Source organism: Spermophilus citellus, assembly GCF_964194105.1.
Source record: "Spermophilus citellus genome assembly, chromosome: 8".
NCBI classification, from domain to species: domain Eukaryota; kingdom Metazoa; phylum Chordata; class Mammalia; order Rodentia; family Sciuridae; genus Spermophilus; species Spermophilus citellus.
The window spans coordinates 53,994,115-54,013,065 of record NC_138189.1 but is presented as its reverse complement, the minus strand read 5'-3'; the positions used below and the strand labels follow the sequence as shown (position 1 = coordinate 54,013,065).

General features: G+C 33.3%; 1 pseudogene across 1 annotated transcript; it reads left to right on the top strand.

The window, feature by feature from the left end:
* Positions 1-11,221: 11,221 nt before the first annotated feature.
* Positions 11,222-18,676, top strand: LOC308654666 (UDP-glucuronosyltransferase 2B31-like; annotated as a pseudogene). The gene is made up of 4 exons: positions 11,222-11,945; positions 12,822-12,970; positions 18,243-18,249; positions 18,456-18,676. The product of its transcript is annotated as a UDP-glucuronosyltransferase 2B31-like (transcript).
* Positions 18,677-18,951: the final 275 nt, after the last annotated feature.

Genomic DNA, 18,951 nt, shown 5'->3' with positions numbered 1-18,951 from the left:
TTCCCAACAGATAATTCAGAATCTCAAGTATATACTTTGAGAAGTTTGTACCAATTTAAATTAATATCAGCAGAGTATCAACATACTGAGGCATGAGATAGAAATGTGGAGGTCTGAGGATGGGATCCCACTACCCTAGATTAAAACCCTAGGCAAGGGGCTGAGACTGTAGCTCAGTGGTAGAGCACTTGCCTAACACCTGTGAGGCACTGGGTTCAATCCTCAGCACCACATAAAAATAAATAAAGTAAAGGTGTATTTTCTAAAATATCCCTAGGATGAATCTTGTTTTGTTGTTTTTGTTTTTGTTTTTGTTTCTGTCAGCCTGACTGGGAGGCCCCACTTATGCTTGGATGCCTGGAAATTCTGTTGTTGCCCTAGGTTTTCCTTACTACCTGAACCTTTGTCAACCCCAAAGAGTTGTTTTAAATCCAAGCAATTTTTTCATTTTAAGGAAAAAGTACAGGACAAACTCAGATTAACAAACATATTAAACCATCCCATTGTGAGAATAACAAATTAAAATTGTACACATTTAAATGAGTCAGAGAAAGAGAACAATCAAGGAGGACTCTCCAATGAAAGGTTAGTTCTTTGAACAAATAAATTAAATAGATAAGCCCCTAGCCATGTCAACAAAGAGAAAAAGAGAAAACTCAAATTACTAAAATATGACAGGAAGAAGGAAATACCACAACAGACATTTCTGAAATACAGAAGATAATTAGAAACTCTTTTGAAAATTTATACTCCAATAAAAGAGAAAACATCAAAGACACTGACATATTTCTAGAGACATATGACCTACTCAAACTGAATAAGGAGGTCACACATGATTTAAGCAGATCAATTTCAAGTAATGAAATAGAAAACACCATCAAAAGCCTACCAACCAAGAAAAGCCCAGGACCAAATGAATTCTCAGCTGAGTTCTACAAGACTTTCAAAGAAGAATTAATTCCAATGCTCTTTAAAGTATTCAATGAACTAGAAAAGGAGGGAACCCTTCCAAACTCATTCTATAAGGCTAATATCACCCTGATACCAAAACCAGACAGATTCATTAAGGAAAGCAAACTTCAGACTAATATCTCTGATGAACATAGAAGCAAAAATTCTCTATAAAATTCTGGAAAATTGCATACAAAAACATATTTAAAAAGATAGTGCACCACAATCAAGTGGGGTTCATCCCAGAAAGGCAGTGTTGGTTCAACATACAGAAATAAATAAACTTAATTCATCATATTAAAAAACTTAAAACAAGAATAATATGATCATCTCAATAGATGCAGAAAAAGCATTTGACAAAATACAGCATACCTTCATCTTCAAAACACTAGAAAAACTAGGGATAGTAGCAACATACCTCAACATTGTAAAAGCTATATGTGCTAAACCCAAAGTCAGCATCATTCTAAATGGAGAAAAATTGAAAGCATTCCCTTTAAAAACTGGAACAAAACAAGGGATGTTCTTTTTCACCACTTCTATTCAATATCATCCTTGAAACTCTAGCCAGAGCAATTAGACAGAAGAAAGAAATTAAAGGGATACAAATAGGTAAACAAGAACTCAAACTATCACTATTTGCTGATGACATTATTCTATATCTACAGGATCAAAAAATTCCACCAGAACTTCTAGAATGAATAAATGAATTTAGTAAAGTATCAGGATATAAAATCAACACCTATAAATCAAATGTATTCCTATACATCAGTGATAAATCCACTGAGAAAGATTAGGAAAACTACCCCATTCACAATAACCTTAAATAAATAAATAAATAAATAAATAAATAAATAAATAAATAAATAAATAAATAAAATAACATGGAATCAATCTAACAAAAGAGGTGAAAGACCTCCACAATGAAAATTGGAGAACACTAAAGAAATAAATTGAATAAAACCTCAGAAGATGGAAAGATCTCCCATGCTCCTGGACAGGCAGAATTAATATTGTCAAAATGGTTGTACTACCAAAAGCATTATATATATTTAATGCAATTCCTATTAAAATTCCAATGACATTACTCATGGAAGTATAAAAAGCAATCATGAAATGTATTAAGAGACCCATAATAACAAAAGTAATCCTCAGTAAGAAAAGTGAAGGAGGAGAAAACACAATATCAGACCTTAAACTATACTACAGAGCTATAGTAACAAAAAAATGGTATGGTATTGGCACCAAAAAGGCATGTAGACCAATGGCACAGAATAGAAGTCACAGAGACAAACTCACACAAAATACATTGTATTTTGTGTCAGTTTTTTTTTAATCATTCCTCTTTTTAAAAAAAATTTGTTTTGTAGTAGTTCGATACAATACTTTTATTTTATTTTTATGTGGTACTGAGGATTGAACCCAATGCCCCGTATGTGCTAGGTGAGTGCTCTACCGCTGAGCCACAACCCCAGCCTCAATTATTCCTCTTTAATAGTAGCTCTTTATTTAAATCCCTCACTGTGGAATCCAATCATCATTCATTAAAGGCAATAAAATCTTGTGAGTTCCCCAGATTTACACCCACTCAATAGAAATAATTCACAGACACAGAACAGTCCTGATGGAGATAAGGCCTGACTAAACCAGTAAAGTAACAATAGGATTTTTCTAGGGGCCAAAACAACAAATCCCACTATTATTTATAATTATCCTGCACCACTAAAAAAATTAAGAATAAAGGGACTGGGGTTAAGGCTCAGTGGTAGAGCACATGCCTAGCATAAGTTTGATTCTCAGTATCACATAAACATAAATAAATAAAATAAAGGCATTGTGTTCATCTATTTAAAAAATTTCAATAAGAAATATTAGGCATTTAAAAAAAGAAAGAATAAGAAAGTGAGTGCAGTAAATTTCAAAGTATTATGATCATGGACATGAAAATAACTTGGAACTAATGAGATCTTCTTACTAACCACTGTCATTATTTTGTAGTATATGTTCAAGTTGTTAACAGACAATTAAACAAATGTAGCAACATCACAATTTTGAACTTTTTTTCAATAGTGTGTGTTTATTTACAAATTATCCATGGTTTCTTCTTTTCAACACTTAGGGAATTTTCAAACAGAGTAATAAAAGTCTAGGTTAAGTTTCACAATTAGTGGTTAAAATGTTTCTTTTGAATAGTACTTAATAATTTGGAATCCAAAACAAATTATATGTACTTCCTAGTTAGGATTCAATTATTTTTCACAAATATCTAATTGCATTATTTTATTTTTTTGTATATCAAGAGAAACAAAACTATAATAAGCAAAAAATGAACAAGTGCATGTAAGTAAACTCCTTCCCATACAACTCAGAAAGGAATAAACAAGGTCGTTTAAATTTAGAAAATGAGAGTTAGAATAAAATACATAAAATCAAATAAACATGTAACTTAGTAGTAATTTATTACCTTTATCCACACTACAATCATATTGACTGCCAAACAATTTCTTAAGCACTAGAATTTTTCATTAATCATCGCATTTTTCTAAATTACTATATATGAACATAGATTACATTAAGTACTCAACTGAATATGAAGATATTCATGAACTACAGATATTTACTTCAGTCTTTGTAATTCTTATTGTTCAAAAACTCTTGTCCTCTTTTTTATGTTTCAGGTGTTGAACTTCACGATCTCTCAGATTTTTTAGAATTCTAATATCCTCTAACTTTAAAGTACAAGTCATAGAATAAATGTTTTCTTTACCGAACAGGTTCTATGGAAATTTGATGGCAAGAAACCAGGTAACTTAAGACCCTACACTTAGCTATACAAGGGAATTCCCCAGAATTAACTTTTTGGTAAGATTCTGGAGAATAAATGCTGAAAACTTGAATAGCAAGTCAAGATAATAGTTCAACAGGAAAAAAAAAAAAAAAGGTTGCACACTTGTTATTTAAAACACTCATGTGGAAACCTGGCATGATAGTTTGCAATCCCAACAATTCAAGGCCAGCTCAGGCAATTTAGTGAAATCCTGTCTCAAAATGAAAAATAAAAGGGTCTTGAGATGTCACTCAGTGGTAAAGTGCTCCTGGGTTTGAAACCTAACTTCTTCATATTTTCCTTCCAGTACTGAGGATGGGGAAAGGAAAAATTATAAAAGGTGTCATTTTGTTATGCTCAGTCATGCTGTTTTAGGGCCAGAATGCATTTTTTTTTCCAAATATAGTTCTCTCTCCAAGGATTTTTCTATCAACTCTTGGATTTTCTGTCTGGTATCTCTACAACTTTCACTCTCCTCTACTGAAGAAGTATATTAAATGCCAATAAAAATAGCTTTTATTACAATTTTTTCTTCATTTTCTATGGACATAAAATCTGAATCTTTATCATGAAGTGTTGACATATTTTATATGAAGTATACCCTCACCTTCCTCACAATCAAGCACCCCACCACCACCACTTTTCTGCTGCCTTGGACACACTACATACCAAACTCAATGACTTCACTTCTTTGTGAGAAAATGTCTTAATGTGTCCTCCTGGACTTATTTTTTATTGGTACATGCTGATACTTTAACCCAAAACTTTTACATTTTTTTTCTCTATCTATCAATTCTGTGTTCATTTTTCAAGTCTCAAGTCATGCACCCCCTCTTCCATGTAGCTTTCATTTACCTCTCCAGTGGACTTAGTTGCTTCATCCTATGATATATGATAGAAATTTCAAAGTGGGATCATGGATACAATAATTTGTTACCTAAAATACATTGCTCCCTTTAGTGCCTTGTTTTATATTTATTTTTTTAGTTTTAGGTGGACACAATATCTTCATTTTTATATTGTGCTGAGGATGATGGAACCTAGTGGCTCATGCATGCTAGGTGAGCACTCGACCACTGAGCCACAATTTCAGCCACACTTTAGTGCCTTTTACTAACATTTCTCATTTCATTTCTAAAACTTCTAATTAATAGTTTTGTTGACATTCACTCAATCCTAGGTTATCCAAAAACAAAAGCTTTTATAACTCACTGTTGGACCAATGACATCTGTGAGGTGTTCTACCATGGGGTTCATATGGTGGGCATTCCATTATTTGCAGATCAACCTGATAACATTGCTCATGTGGAAGTCAAGAAAGCAGTTATTAGATTGGACTTAAGAACAGTGCATATATTCAAGGCTTTGAGCATGATTATTAATGACTCCTCATGAATATAGCAAATTTGTCATTAGGTAATTAATAGAAGTATTATCTTCTCATTGGTAAGTATGAATTGCAGACCATTTCCAGAGGCTAATTTTGAAATAATTTGATAAAACCCATGTGAAATCTGTTTCTATTTTCAACTGAACAGATGAAATTTTAGTATTTCAAGATTGTTGTCTACTTCAAATATAGTAACTATTTCAAAGTTGCATTGACTTCGTAGATTAAATGGGTAATCAATTAGTGCAACTTTTCTAGGCATACACAAAATGTTTGCCATGTACATAAACTATTTACAAAAGAGATGCAATTTTTAGAATATGATGGAATCTACATGAGGGAGGAAAGAATAATGAATCTGAAGAAATATGACTAATGTCTTAATTCTGTAATTAAAATTTTTGAAACTAAATTTTTGCTCAAATTTTTATTTTATTATTATAATTATTTTGTTAGATTTTATTACTGATATACAACACACATATATAAAATTTGCCTTTAAAATAGAAAACTCAAATTAAATTATATTTACTATGTTTACAGAATTATGAAACTCTTCTAAGACTATAATTTTAGGAAATTTTTATTACCAAAAGACATGTGACATGGCATTGAACTTAGTTCAAGAATATCATCATTTATGTCTTATTTCTATCAATTATCCTCTTCTGAATATTTTTCAAAATGTATCAATCAGGTTAGTTTCTTTATATCTACTTTCTTTTACTGGCATATGTTTGGCATCATTTATTTTATGCCATATATCAGAATTTTATTTCTTTTCTCCTTGAGTAATATTTTATGATTGGATACATCACATGAAATTTATTCATGTGATATATTCTGGAAGCCTTTGTTGCCTCCAATTTTGATAATTATAAATTATATATATTATGAGTATATCTTTTTATTTCTTCTAGTTACATAATAATACAAATGGAATCTGAGTTCATTTTGTACACATATGGGAATTTTATGCATATAAAGGTGTACCAAATTTTTTTCTAAAGCGCTTACAAACTTTTCATTCCAAGCAACAATACAAGAGGGTAGTAATTTCTTTTCATAATTGCTAATACATTATCGTCTGCTTCTTTTTATCATAGCTTTCATAGGGGACAGAAGATTATAGTTCATTGTGGCCTTGATGTGAATTTCCATTATGGCTAAAGCAAATTATTTTGTGCTCTTATTCACAATTAATACAGATTCTTGAGAAAAATATGAATTCACATTCTTTATGCATTTTAATAGAATTATCTTCTTATAATTTATTGTAGTGATTCTCTACAGGCTATGGATGTAAGCCTCTTAACAGATGTATCATTTGTAAATATTTTCTACCATTCTAAATGAGTTGATATTTTTAAAATTTTATTTATGATCTTTTCAAACACATTAAAATGTCCTGCATGATATTTGATGAAATAATTTTTTAAATTAATATTTTCAATTCTCCAAAGCAAAATAATGTGTGGAATGTGTAGTATCCACATAATATCACTATCATAATTCAGCATTCATTATTGCTACCACCAGCACTATTCCTTAAACAGAGTATCACATTAAACTACATTACCAAGAATAATATAGTGGGACCCAAGGGATAACTTTTAGAATATCTAAAATATGAAAGATAAGGAATGCCTTTCTAAATAATTCAGAGTCAATGAAGATTTTTTAAAATTTTTTAGATGCTCATGGACCTTTATTTTATCCACTTAACTGTATGCAGTGCTGAGAATTGAACCCACTGCTCTCACATGCTAGGCAAAAGCTCTACCACTGAGCCACAACTCCAGCCCCTCAACCAACATTTTAATAAGAACTTTTGTCTCAGTAGTTCAACTCATATGTACATACCCAAAAGAAACATTTAAGTATGTTAACTAAAAACTACTTACAAGAATGTTTTATAACAGAATTACTACCAATGACAGAAAAAAACTGTTACCTACTCAAATATCTATTATACATAAAACAATGAGATAACAAATAGTATTTTCATAAATAGAATATAGCAATAAAATTAAATCAGAGCTCCTACACAAAATACAGGCATAATTGAGAAGATGTCATATGATGACAATATATAAACAAATTAAACTAAGCTTTGTGTTAGAAGTCAAGATCATAATTAATTTGGGGAAAGTAGTAGTAACAAAAAGTACTCATGAGCAGGGGTGCTTCTAGGAATATTTTGCATCATGATCCTGTTAGTGAGTACAATGGTGTCCTTGGTTCACCATATTTACCAAGCTAAATGTGAAATGTCCAGCTAATCACTTAGGATATGTGCATTTTTTGTGCTTTTTGTATTTAAATCTGGGACTTTTTTCACAACATATGATATATCTACATTTTAAAATACTAGAAAACAAATATAAAAAATAAACACAAATCAAAAGAAGAAATGCCTAGGGTTCCCATGCTAATATGACCTGGAATAAACCTCAGAGAGGTGACCCATAAGCCAAGACCTCAATCATGACATGTGAGCAAGACTTGTGGTACTACAGGGAAGAATGCCCAAGGAAAGGGATAGGGAGGATTAAAAGGTGTACTGGTCTTTTTGAGGAATTTGGTTCCTAAGCTGACATGATGGAGAATTGGGCCTACATATTCTTCTAGTAGACACAGGGTCTCTGGTCTTAATGCCTAGGTCCTTGATGTACTTTGAGTTGAGTTTTGTGCAGGATGAGAGATAGGTGTTCAATTTCATTCTGCTACATATGTATTTCCAGTTTTCCCAGCACCACTTGTTAAAGAAGCTATCTTTTATCCAATGTGTGTTTTTAGCACCTTTGTCTAGTATGAGATAACTGTATTTATGTGGGTTTCTCTCTGTGTCAGATAGAGCATTAATCTCCAGGATATACAAAAAACTCAAAAAATTTTAATACTAAAAAACCAAATAACTCAATTAATAAATGGGCAAAGGAACTGAACAGACACTTCACAGAAGAAATACAATTAGTCAACAAACATGCAAAAAAAATGTTAAACATTTCTAGAAATTAGAGACAGACAATTTAAAAGTACACTGAGATTCCATCTCACTCCAATCAGAATGGCCTTTATCAAGAATACAAATAACAATAAATGTTGGCAAGGATATGGAAGAAAGTTTCACTCATACATTGGTGGTGAGACTGCAAATTGGTACAACCATTCCAGAAAGGAATATGGAGAATCCTCAGAAAACTTGGAATGGAACCACCATTTGACCCAGTTATTGCACTCTTCAGCATACACCCAAATGGCTTAAAATCAGCATACTGCAGTGATGCAACCACTTCAAAGTTTATAGCAGTTCAACTAACAATCACAAAGCTAGGGAACCAAGCTAAGTTCCCTTCAACAGATAAATGGTGTAAAGAATATTCTTGTAAAGAAACCTGTAAAGAAGCAAACAAAAGAGAGAGACACACCCTCAGCGCAGAAGCAAGAAGAAAAAGTGGCCACTCCTCCCAGCAGCTGTGTTTATTATCTCAAAAATTACATAGCTCCCATTCCATGTCTACATTCTAGCTTAGTATTTCTCTAACCCCATGTGCTAGCTAACTGAAATAAGGTCCAAGTTAATACAAACACGCAGCCCTTTCTCTCCAAGGACATCACCATAGAAACTAGATAGTTATTTAATAGCTTCCGGGGGGAAACTGCTGGACATTGCAATTGTGGGAAACAGGGCACCAGGTACCCCCTGCCGGAGCTTGCTCACTAGGGAAACTCTTCCCTATATATTTGCACTGTCAGAAAAAAACCTACAGAATGGGAAAAAAAACATGGTAAATATACACAATAAAATATTACTCAGCCATAAAGAAGAATGGAATTGTGACATTTCCCAGTAAACGGGTGGAACTGGAGACTATCATCCTAAGTGAAATAAGCCAATCCCCACAAACCAAAGGCCAAGTCTTCTAACATACAGATGCTAATACACAACAGCTGGGGGATGGAAAGATATAAGTTCATTGGAATGAAGGAGAGGGAGGTGGGATGGGAATAGGAAAGGCAATAGAATGAATCAGACACAGCTTTCCTATGTTCATATATGAATACATGAGAAGTGAAACTCCACATCATGTACAATCACAATGATGAGATCCTAGTTAGAATAAGTTATACTTCATGTATGTTAAAATACATTCTACTGTCATGTATATATAAAAAGAACAAATAAAAAAATTACGAAGAAATCTATAAATAAATATATCTTAAATTTATCTAACTGTAAAAAATCTAAATTCACACATTTTTTTGTGAAATTACTTGGCTTTTAATATCAATATTTAATGCACTTTATAGTAACTTAACGGTCTTTGTTAGTGACTTCAAAAATTTGTGATAGCTTGACATATGACTACAAATACTCTGACAACCTTAACAAACCATGTCCCCTCTCAGTGAACTTTCCTGCTGAATTTCAGCAAGTCTTGTAGATCCCTCAACAAAGAGAATGCAGTAGAAGTAACATAGTTTATTTTAAAAGACTATTAGAAAAGACAACACATATTCATATTCTCTCTCTCTCTCTCTCTCTCTCTCTCTCTCTCTCTCTCTCTCTCTCATCTATCTTTAGTTTCTGTTCCAGTATCCTTTTTCTGTCTCTTTCATTCTCTCTTATTCAGTCCTCCACTCTCTTTAGAATCTGAGTCAAAACAGATGCCCCCATGATAAATGACCCTTTAGTGGAGCAAGAGAATTGTCCAACCCACCATCAGTTTGACTTTTTCTTGACAATCACCAGATAAATGAATGAGTGACCTTCCATGATTATATCTCTGCCGCCACAGGACCATATCCACCTAAGAAAGCCTGTGTAAGTACCACCTTGCTGAGCCCAGTCAACACCAAATTATGAAAGAGGATACCAAAACAAATGTTGCTGTTCTAGTCCTTTATACTTGAGGGCAATTTGTTAAACAGTGATAGATAACTGGAACATTATTGACATATCTTTACTTACACTAATGTGATACATTTTCAGTTAATATATAAAGGGGAGACTAAGAATGTAACGCTTTGAAAGTAACTATTACCCAGGAAATGGAGTCCAGTATAACATAGTGGCAAATGGTTCATATTCTGTACCTAGATAGCTTTGATACTAGTCCCTACAAAGTGTCCCCCCAAAATCAAGTGCTGGAAACTCATCTTGGGTGCAGCAGTGTTGGAATGGGAGCCGGTGCAGATGTTCAGGTCCTGATAGCTCCACCCTCCTGAAAGTCCTAAGCTGTGCTTCCCAGACCCGATCCTCCCTTCTGCTCTTCTGCCAGGTGAGGACATGGCAAGAGGCCCAGTCCTCCAAGGCCAACTCCTTGATCCTGGACTTCCCAGCCTCCAGAGCTGTGAGAAATAAATTCTCTTCTTTGAATGAGAGAGAGAGAGAGAGAGAGAGAGAGAGAGAGAGAGAGAGAGAGAGAGAGAGAGAAAGTATATTAGAGGTTCCTAGGACTGGAAAAAAGGAGAATGGTTAGAGGCACAGGGCTTATTTCCAGGATGCTAAAATTCTCTAATCTTGATTTCAATGGTGGGTCTACAATTCAGAGATAGTACTGTGGACCACTGAGCATTATACTTATTGCTGAATTGTATGATATGTGATTTATGTGAAAATAAGATTGCCACCACACCAAAAAAAAAAAAAATATCCATTGAAGGACATTATCCCCAAATGCTGATTCACCAGGATCATGACTACATTTCTGTTTCTGTACACAGAAGCTGCAAACAAAAGTAACATGTCATATGCCACTGTTCTTACATTATTCTAACATGTCAACTAAAACATAAGTGACACATACATGTAAGGTCATTAACTCTTAACTACAAGAAAGCACTCAGAAAGGAATCATGGCACATTTTCATATGGACATGAGGTCATCTACCATCTGCTTTTCCCACTTGGCCGTCAGACACTCTGTCTATTAGTGTATGTATTTACTTGGGAGTGTACAAGTTATATTTTAACTAATGATTTCTGCTTGAATATCAGCAAGAGCAGAGGGAATCCAGTGTAAAAGGAAGTCTTGCATCTCACCAGGATGTCTACGAAAATGACTGCAGTTTTGCTTCTGTTACAGCTGAGTTGTCACTTTGGTTCTGGAAGTTGTGGGAAGGTGCTTGTGTGGCCAATGGAATACAGCCATTGGATCAATATAAAGACAATATTGGATGAACTAGTCCAGAGGGCTTATGAGGTGACTGTTCTGAAACCCTCAGCTTCCATTTTTCATTATGTTAAAGAAGGATCTGCTATTAAATTTGAGATTTACCCTACAACAATATCTAGAAATGATTTAGAGGTTTATTTCATTGAAACAATCAGGAAGGTGATTTATGAGCTGTCAAAAAAAAAATCAATTTGGACACACTTTTCACTGTTCCAACAAATGGTATGGGAATATTCTGAGTACTTTGAGACACTCTGTAAAGAAGTAGTTTTCAACAAGAATCTTATGACAAAACTACGTGGATCCAAGTTTAATGTCATTCTTGCAGATGCATTTGGTCCCTGTGGTGAGCTGCCAGCTGAGTTACTTTAAATACCATTCGTGTACACTCTTCACTTATTGTCTGGCTACACGTGTAAAAAATATAGTGCAGGACTTTCATTCCCTCCTTCCTATGTGCCTGTTTTGTCAGAATTAAGTGACCAAATAACATTCATGGAGCAGACAAAATACATGCTGCACGTATTTTATTTTGATTTTTGGTTCCAAACATTTAATGAGAAGAAGTGGAATCAGTTTTACAGTGGAGTTTTAGGTAAGCCCTGTTTTCTAACAGCAATGTAAATTCCAAAATTTGCCGTGTCTTTGAAAGTAAGCCTGAAGGAATATGAAATCATATAAGTTAATCTTTTAAAAGATTAACTTTAGGGGCTGGGATTGTGGCTCAGAGGTAGAGCGCTCGCCTAGCATGGGCGGGACCCGGGCTCGATCCTCAGCACCACATAAAGATAAAGGCATTGTGTTGTGTCCATCTACACCTAAAAAATAAATATTAAAAAAATAAGAAGGACTATAAAGAGATACTTTAAAAAATATTAACTTTAAAATCTTTTTAAAATATTTTACCACAATAATACATTAAACTCAAAACTTGAGCAAAAAGTTTAAATTGTAGAGTCAGTTTGAAATCTTTGGACACAACAGAAAGTCACACACACACAAAATAAACCACTGAGGACTTCCTTAGGCAGTCACACATATTTATTACCATTTTACTATCCATTTGGTTTCATCTTCAAAAGCAATAATTTTAAATATCACTGAATATCTTCACGAGTATAGATATAGATTGAGAACCTCTACAGATAATTCTGAAACAATCATCTCTGTAGCTTTGAGGAAACTGTCTTCATATTGGTAGGTCAGTTTCCTCATTTATAAAGTCAATTATTTTGTTACTTTATTCATCTTTCACATTATGTCTTTCTTATATGTCCACATGAATATGAGCAATAAATATATATACATACATAAATATGTATACACACACATTAGCTTTATTAAAGCATACACACTTTTAAACATATTTGGCTTCACTATTAAAAGTTCTTTCAGATACTTACCAGTCATACGCATTTCCACCTGACAACTTTCTAATGTCCTATAGATTTGTATTCTTTTTCCTGTTCAGGATGACCCACTACATTTTTACAGACAATGTCAAAAGCAGATATCTAGTTCATTAGAACCTACTGGGATTTGGAATTTCCTCGCCTAACCCTACCAAATGTTGATTTCATTGGAGGACTCCACTGCAGACCTGCCAAACCTTTGCCTAAGGTAAACCTGTTTTCATTTAGTTGGTTCTGTTGTCCTTGAATTTTCACCAGAAATGATCCTCTGTTCTCACTCAGAATGTCTCATTCAGTGTGGGAAAAAAAAAGTTATAGTAATGGGGTAATGAGACCTGCAGATAGAAATTCTTATGAGTCTATGCCACATAAGTATGTGAATTTCATTTTTATTACAGTAGAAAAGAAAAACCCGGGGGAATTTTGAGGATGAGGTCAGTTAAATGTAAGTCTTCATTATTCAACATATAAGAAAATATTAGTCATATATAATGACAAATTATAGTAAAAATATAATTCAAATAAGTGACTAGAGTGTACCATATGAAAGTTCCAGATATGCAGAGAAACAAAGTAGCATAGACTTTGCTCTCAATTTTCTTACATTTTACATTGAAAGACAAACTGTGAACAAGAAAGACAAAGTTTTTGAAAATATTATAATAAGGAAAGACCACAGGTATTTCTTATCTACCCCAAGCCTATAGGGGAATCTCAGGATGACTCCCTCAGAGAACATGGGTCTCCACACCTTAGCTGACTGGCAGAAAGAGATGGAGAAATATAAACTTCACAATTAACAAAGAGCATAAATTTTACATATTTGAGGAATATCTATTAATTTGAGCTACATGTATGTGTAGTCTGATTTTAGCTTACAATTGTAAAAAATTTATAAGTATTTAGGATAATATGGCTTGTGAAAAACCTTAAGAATCTCGTGTATTTTTAGCAAATACCACACTTTTATGATTCTAATACATAGCACGGATTTTTTTCCACTATTAAATAATCACTTCAAAGAGATTTGTGTGTGTGTGTGTGTGTGTATGTGTGTGTGTGTGTGTGTGTGTGTGTGTGGTTCTGGGGACCAAACCTAGGGCTTTGTGCAAGCAAGACAAGCACTCTACCAACTGAGTTATATCCTCAGTCCCTGAGAGACTCTGTTTGTCTACCCTTTTATTGGCAGTAACATCGCATTTTCTGATCTCGTTGAACATTTTAAATCCAAATATCTGTTTTTATTTTTTTTAATTCTTTTTTTTAGCATTTTTATTTATTTTTTATTTTTTATTCTAATTTGATATATATGACAGCAGAATGCATTTCAATTCATATTATACATATAGAGCAAAATTTTTTATATCTCTGATTATATATAAAGTACATTCTTAATACACAAAAATAAATGCCATAAGCTCATAAAACATTTAATCATTTACATTTCCTTTAAACTTACTGAGACATAGATTTTTGAATAATACTTTTTAAATAATTTATGGTTAGTCCTTCCAATTGAAGATGTCAAATGTTAAGCAAATGAAGAATAATGACAATAAGATCTTAATAACATTTTCCATGGGTATGATAAAAGAGCATCAACAGCAGTGGGAATAGGCTTCTTTGATTTTACCCCATCTTTCTAACCTAAGCCTCATTTACACATTTTTCTTCAGCTTTTGAGAAATACTATAAAGCCTTAAGTACTGTGCATTTGTGTCCATTTTAAGCATATGTGATGGAGAAAAATCTGTCTTCAAAAATGAAAGTATATGAAATTTGTATAGTGTTCTTGCATAGATTTCCATCTCACAAGAATCTCATATAGTAAGCTATACAATCTCTAGCTTACAGTGAGAAACTTACTCAAGTTTTCTTGGTCAGTTCTTAAAGATATGATACCTATATTATATGATTTTAAGTTAAATCATCTTTCCAGCAGGAATAGATAAATGGTTTAGTGTTACAATGTATCATAATCCTCCCTCCACCCACATTTAAGGAAAACAGCTATGATTGATAGATGTCATGCTTCAAGTGCAAAAAAAAAAAAAAAAAAAAAAAATTCTCATTTTGAAAGAGCTCTGCTTTGAGAACCAAGATTGGTAGGATTTTGTTGGTGAGGAAGGGTCAAGCAGGCCAATATTCCACTCAGACACACAGAAATCGTACCTTGTGGGGAGATGTACCTTGGAGATGTTATTAATGTTGAGGATACTGTAGTGGTTTTAGAAGGTAATGTATCTGTTTCATGAATATAAATTGTAGAAAAATTACAAATCCAGAGTTAGAATATAATAGTAAGTCTTCATGTTGCATTTCTTTGAAGATTCAAACAGTGTATTTTTGAAGTTCTGAAAAAACAACTTATTGCTGAATATCTGTTTTTAAAGCCAATCTTTGAAACTATCTGTGGATATTCAATTCCCAAAGCACACCTAAGAGTATTGGAAGTGATGGCACAGACATCAACATCACAGTCTTGATGATTTCTTAGAGCAAAGCATGAAACCAGCCAGCTTCAACTGGTGGAAATTCTTTAGAGAGTCACAAAAAAAAAAAAAAAAAAAAAAAAACATCTGGGAAGTCAGGTTATCATTCCCAGTGGTCCATGACAGAAAGATAGCAGAAACAATGGACACTTTAGTTTGGTGAGGAACCTAGAATTGAAAATTCAGTAAGGATAAACACAACATGGCCCAGTCCAATTTACAGGTTAAAACAACACAAACGGTGTATCATGGTATTCCATTGAAACATAAAATTTACCTACAATTACTCAACTCCATTTCTGAACAATGATAAATAAAGTAAGGTAATGCTTCCTGATAAAATATGCTTTGTTTCATTGGATTGGTCAGATTAGTTTCACAAGTGAAGCAAAAATGGAAATTGACCATAATGACTTTGGGGTTTGCCTTGCCAGATCTCTTCAAAAGGAATCTCAGATTAGAATTCTAAAAGCCTTCTGAAGCTAGGAAGCCTGGAAAGCCAAGTTCGACTTCAATGTAAAGAGCACTTATAATGTTGTTTCCAAATTGTGCAGAGATTAAAACAAGAGAAGTCAATAAATGTTTCATTTCCATTAACAAAAGTGTAAACTACAAATTTGTTACATATAAAAATAGCATAAGACAAAAGAAAAAGGGATGCCTTGAATCATGAAACTAAAACATCAAATTCCAGCAAAATCTCAAACAAGAACATCACAAAATACTATAATTGTTCTTTATCAGATCATCCATTCCCAAATCTGCTTCATCTAGGGCTAGCAGGTTTATAAAACTGCAGAAGTTTTCCATTTGACAAGAAAATGTTTTTGTGACACATGTTTTCTTACAGGACTATTTTGTCATTCAATAATTTCTTATGTTTCTTAACACACCCAAATATAATTAAGCTTCAAATCCACATGTAAAAACTAAATAAATGCATACTTAAGTGTTTCAGTAGTTAGTCTATTTAGAAATGGGCTACAATCTAATAAACGTCTATGATTAATTTAACTTGTATATCACTAAGGTATCAAATAAACAAAAAAATTTTGGTAACTGGTTTTAGGAAGACGTACTATAACAGCAACAATACTATACTAGCCCTCATCTCAAGTTATTTCCTTGTTAACAATTTGTAACCATAGGTGACTAGTAAACCCAGGGAGAATAAATATTTAGCTCATATTATACTTATGTTGGTAAATGAGAAAAACATCTGTTTTAGTAAACCAATAACATCAAACTAGTCACATTTACCAAAGATTTACAAAGTCATGTGATATTGAAAGAATTTGGGTTTTTCTACATTCCTGTTAATCTTAGGTATGTTTAATTTATGTAAGTGCTCATTTATCTCACAGTGAGTTGAAATAGATTATCATATATATGTAACATGTAACATACAAGCATACATACACATAAATAAATAAACATGCAGACACAGAGAACCTCTAACTTTCATTCTAAAATTTTAGCCACAAATCAGGCAACACAAAACTCACTGTTATCATCTCCACATAATATTTCAGTTAAATGTGTTTCTGACAAAAATACAACAAGGTAAAATTTTTTGTTCAATATGAGTTAATGTTTCATGGAACTAAAATAATCTGTGAAGAAGGATTTTAAGGGAGGTTGCATTTTAGGTGAGGGAGACAAGACATCTTGTGGTCCTCTGAGTGACTTTGAAGCCCATCACTTGGACAACATATTCAGTTTATGTCTAATTAGCTGTTTTCCTTTCAACCTCAAGTAGTTGCTTTTGGAAGATCCTGAGTTCCTTGAGAGCCCTTGCTTGAGACAGAGGAACAAGTGACTGTCAATGCAGGAACAGAGGCGCTAAAGAGGGAAGTGAAAAGTGCACTCTGGGCACAGGCAGAGGGAGGAGGTAGGACCTTGAAGGAGACATAGCAAAGGGTGCAAGGGACCTGAGGGGAACAATGACATGTTAAAGGAAGAAGAAGCAGGAGATGGAAAGGGAGAGGTCATCAAGGAGCAAGTTTGGGGATATCTAAAGTTTAAGAAAAATTCAGAGTAATCCAATTTTTAAAAATTTTCTTTTAGTCCTCCAGGGAAATGAATACAGAGCAACTGTGGGAATTTATTACACAAATTTGCGTTCTTTATGGTCATCCAAGTATCTTTATTTCAGGGATAATTACCTCTCACAGAGAATTTTTTAGTCACTTCCTGGATTGTCCCTTATCTTCTATTTCTACAATTTTACAACTAACCTTTGACCTACAATAGGGTTATTTGAAATGCCAATAAAAAATAGTCCTCACTCTTTTATGACAACTGACTGCATGTTCCATGACAAAAACAAAAACAACAAAAAAGAAACAAAAACCACAATTTAAAAAAAAAAAATTTAAGTAAAGAAAAAAGGGTAGAATTTAATCTTTATTTACAAGACACTGTATGAAATTCCTCATAGAAATTCAAAACCCATGTGGAGGACACACTTCATACAGTTTGGTACTGTTCAAGTACAGTTTTGTTGTAAAAAGTGCTACAATAACAAACCACATTTACAAAGCATTCTTAGCAGAGAAATAGTAAGACAAACTTATTCTGAGCAAACTACACAATAAACTTTATGTCTCAGTGGTGTGGCCTAGAAGTTAAAATCCCAGGAGTCCTTTCCTGAACTTAGAAGGTACAGCCTTCAGAGGTAGTTTCTGGCACAACATTCTGATCATCCTCTTTTTCTACTGAAAAACACTTCTTAATCAAGTTTAAAATCTTAATCATGAAGTTGTATTTCCTAATGAAGTGTAGTCACTGCTACCTCTGATTTCATAACCACAAACAACCCACTCCCTGCTACACTGAACACCCTTCACAGCATGCTCAGGGATGTCATTGTTGTTTTAATTGAGCACATAAACCCAGGTCCCCTCTTATGTTTGCACAGGTTGGTTGTCCTACCCAGCATGTGCTCCTTTAGTTTGTCCAGGTGACAACCTTGTTTTCATTTTTCAGATCTCACGTAACATACCACGTCTTTCATGTAGTCTTCACTACCTCACCAGTGGACATAGGTGCCTCTTGCCCCAAGATTTGAAAGTAATTGCAATATAGATTCACAGTTGTAATAATCTACTACCTAGAAAACTATCTTTAGTGCTTTATATTACATATTTGACACTTTTTCTTCTGACATAAATAATTTTCCTTGATTTGTTCCAATCCTAGGTCATCCAAAAACCAAAGATTTCATAACTCATGGTGAAACCAATGGCATCTATGAGGCCATCCATCATGGGATACCTCTGGTTGGCATCCCCTTGTTTGTGGATCAACCTGATAATGTCATGCACATAAAGGCCAAAGGAGCAGCTCTTAGATTGGATTTTATTACAATGACAAGTATAGATTTACTCAATGCATTGAATACAGTCATTAATGAACCTTGATAAGTATAACAATTTTTTCAGTCAAGTAATATTTACAATTAGGTACCCTTGACAATGAGAAAAGATTTATTCCTCTTTGAGTCTAATATTAATAACTAAAATTATTTAATTCTCTGAAATGTGCTTTTATTCTCAACCAATCATTTTTACATTGCAAATAATCTTAAATTTTACTTAATTAGTAGTACTAGTTATTAGTAAAATAATGTGATACTAAAAAATTTTTACTTTAAAGCTAAATATAAAAAACATAGTTTTTAATAATATGACAAGAG